The sequence below is a fragment of the Lynx canadensis genome, chromosome E3, assembly GCF_007474595.2.
Source record: "Lynx canadensis isolate LIC74 chromosome E3, mLynCan4.pri.v2, whole genome shotgun sequence".
NCBI lineage: Eukaryota > Metazoa > Chordata > Mammalia > Carnivora > Felidae > Lynx > Lynx canadensis.
Genome location: NC_044318.1, coordinates 30,784,555 through 30,788,166, shown reverse-complemented (window position 1 = coordinate 30,788,166; position 3,612 = coordinate 30,784,555). Strand labels below are relative to the sequence as shown.

Below are 3,612 nucleotides of genomic sequence, written 5' to 3'. Positions count from 1 at the left end.
AGCATCACAGCCTTCCTGTGCCCAGAGAGCCTGCAGAGAACGGACAAGATTAGCCCTGCCCTCCAGGCACTTGCTGTTTGGCAGGTCACACAGAAATCCCTAAGGCTCTTGAGGAAAGGTGTTCCCAGTGTTCCCAGTGTCGAAGGACAGCCGTTGCCCTGGGGAAGGGGAATTTGGTGGCTTGGAATCCAGGGCGTGGGGGAGACAAACCTCACTGTATACTCATGGATGGATTTTGAATCTTGCCCACTGTGCACATAAAGTTTACTTTCATAAACGTTTTTTCTATGTGAACGTGGACACATACGTATGTACACTTTTGTATCAGAAGAGTAAGCATGTCAAGAGTGGGGAGTATAGAAGCTGGGCGTCGGGGGAATCACCAGATGTGTGAGGCTGTAACGGAGGCCCCGGGGTGGGCAGTCCTGCCAGGGGAGGGGCCCTCCAGGGAGAGTCTGAGGGTCAGGAAAGGGCTGAGGACAGAATAGGGGTCGGGGGTGAAGACAGCAAGCCACGGTTTTAAGGGGCAGAAGAGACCACAAGGGTCCTGGTCGTGACTGTCACTCAAGATGTTCCTAATCCTTCTCAACTCTGTGCCACGCCCTCAACAGATAAATAGGTGGGGCCTAATACAGAACCCCGGGGCACCCCCTAGGGCCTGTCCTCCAGGCAGACTGGCCCATTCATCCGGCACTTGTGGGTCCAAATCCACAGAATGGAATCTAGGCCAACTCACAACCCACAAGCTTCCCACTTGACCTCCATCAAGGTGCTCAGAGCCGTGGACGGGGATGTGGAATGCCCGTGGTCCACACCCTGGGGTGAGTCTGACCCGAGCCTGCCAAGCTCATGGGGCTTTAATGAGTTCATCCTTCCTTTCTAAGGCCAGACTGTCCAATGTGGGAGTCACAAGCTACCTGTGGCTATTTAAATTTCAGTGCCAATTAATTAAAATTAAATGAAAATTAGGGGCGTCTGGGTGGCTCGGTCAGTTGAGCATCTGAGCCTTGATTTCAGCTCAGGTCATGACATCACAGTTCATGGGACCGAGCCCCAAGTGGGCTCTGTGCTGTCAACGTGGAGCCTACTTAGGATTCTCTCTCCCTCTCTCTATGCCCCTCCCACACTCCCCCCCTCTCTCTCAAATACGTAAAAAACATAATAAACCACCGCACACCAGTCAGAATGGCTAAAATTAACCACTCAGACAATGACAGATGCTGGCAAGAATGCAGAGAAAGAGGAACCCCTTCGCACTGCTGGTGGGAATGCCAACTGGTGCAGCCACTCTGGAAAACAGTGTGGAGGTTCCTCAAAAAATTAAAAATAGAACTACCCTATGACCGAGCAATTGCACTACTGGGTATTTACCCAAGAGATACAGGTGTGCTTTTTTGAAGGGGCACATGCACCCCAATGCTTATAGCAGTGCTATCGACAATAGCCAAAGTATGGAAAGAGCCCAAATTTCCATCGATGGATGAATGGATAAAGAAGATGTGGTCTATATATACAATGGAGTATTACTCGGGGATCAAAAAGAATGAAATCTTGCCATTTGCAACTCTGTGGATAGAACTGGAGGGTATTATGCTAAGCGAAATTAGTCAGAGAAAGACAAATATCCTATGACTTCATACATATGTGGGGTTTAAGATACAAAACAGATGAGCATAAGGGAAGGGAAGCAAAAATAATGTAAAAACAGGGAGGGAACAAAACCTAAGAGACTCTTAAATATGGAGAACAAACTGAGGGTCGCTGCAAGGGTTTGGGGTCGGGAGATGGGCTGAACGCGCAAGGGCCATTAGGGAGGACACTTGTTGGGATGAGCACTGGGCGTTACACATAGGGGATGAATCACTGGAATCTACTCCCGAAATCATTATTGCACTACATGCTAACTAACTTGGATGTAAATTTGTTTTTAATTCAAAAAATAAAAACATAAAATTAAGTGAAAATTAAAAATCTGTTCCACACAGCCGCACTAGCTACCTTTCAAGTGCTCAACAGCTCACTGACCTCTTCAAGTGTTTCTGATTTTGCATACTATAATAATCTGAAGTTTCTCTCCTCACAAACACCTGAAAATGGTCAATGAAATAGAACAGAAATGATCTCAAATGCATGGCTGAGTTCGCACAAAAGAAAGAGAAGTCGTCAGATGCCAGAAACAAGAGGGCACTGTCCCCCGCAGATGACAGCTAATGAACTCACCTGGCTTCTGTCCCCGGGTGAAGAAAGGGTGAGCAGCAGGGGCTTATGCTTAGCGCTCTTGTGGGGACAGGAGCCATCCTTGGGGCACACCCAGGGCTAGAGGTGGGCCTGAGAACTCTGAAAAGTGAAAGGGGGAACCTGAGAAAATGTGTCCATCTACAGGGAGATGGGTGACAAGCAAGTTTGTCTGTTTCAGCCAGAGAATCCCAAACTCCCAGCCCAGCATCACGTGGTTTACCGGGCTGGGACAGTCCAGAAACTCTCAAGCCAAACGCTGACATAAACACCGAGCCTGGTCTGGTGATACTCCTGAGGAATAAGCCAAGGGGAAAAGCTCTGAAGCCATACTCCATTTTACCCAGGCTGTGATGGATTCTACTGGAGGAAAGGATAATTAAGAACCAGCCACTGTGAGGATAAGCTTACGCTGAGAAATGTCAAAATCCCGGGGCGGGGCGGGCGGGGCGCAATTCGGATTGAAACTCAGAGAGCACAACAAACAGAAGATGACAACGATCTGAAAGACATCAAATGAGTCTTAAAAACGAATATAGGCTGGCTGGCTCAGGCAAAAGAGCACGTAACTTGATCTCAGGGTCGTGAACTCGAGCCCCACGTTGGGTGTAGAGATTAAATTAAAAAAAAAAAAAAAGAGAGAATATATATACTTACCTGGCAGGGGAGATACCATGATCACGAAGGTGGTTTTCCCAGGGTTAGGCTTATCCATTGCACTCTGGACGTGCTGACCTCTGTGATTTCCCCAAATATGGGAAACTCGACTGCATAATTTGTGGTAGTGGCGGACTACGATCGCGTTTTCCCCTGTAGGAAAAAAAAAAAAATGAATATAAAAAGTGTTGGCCTTTGGAGGGAAGGAGAGACTGGGTGTGAGCACAAGGGAGACTTCCGTGGATTCTAGAATGTTCTGAGTTCTGACCCTAGTGCTGGTTCCAAGGCTTGGTTCACTTTTGGAAATTTGGTGAGGTATGCATCTATGATTAGTACATTTCTCCAGATGTATGTTATAATTCAATTAAAATGATTTAACAAATGATTGAAGGGAAAAATGTTCGGAATCAGAACTCTAAAGAATAAGACATCATTCATGGTGGGGAGGCAGGTGTGTAGAAGAATCAAGTAGAACTTTTATTATTTAAAAAAAAATTTTTTTTTCAATGTTTATTTTTGGGAGACAGAGAGAGACAGAGTGTGAGTAGGGAAGGGGCAGAGAGAGAGCGAGACACAGAATTCAAAGCAGGCTCCAGGCTCCGAGCTGTCAGCACAGAGCCCGACGCGGGGCTCGAACCCACGAACCGTGAGATCATGACCTGGACCGAAGTCAGACGCTCAACCGACTGAGCCACCCAGGCGCCCCTCAAGTAGAACTTC

The 3,612-nt window shown here is 47.4% G+C and overlaps 1 non-coding gene across 1 annotated transcript; it reads left to right on the top strand.

Annotated features, from left to right (window-relative positions):
• Positions 1-2,884: 2,884 nt before the first annotated feature.
• Positions 2,885-3,048, top strand: LOC115504617. Its single transcript, XR_003965726.1, has one exon. It is a non-coding gene; the product is annotated as a U1 spliceosomal RNA (small nuclear RNA).
• Positions 3,049-3,612: the final 564 nt, after the last annotated feature.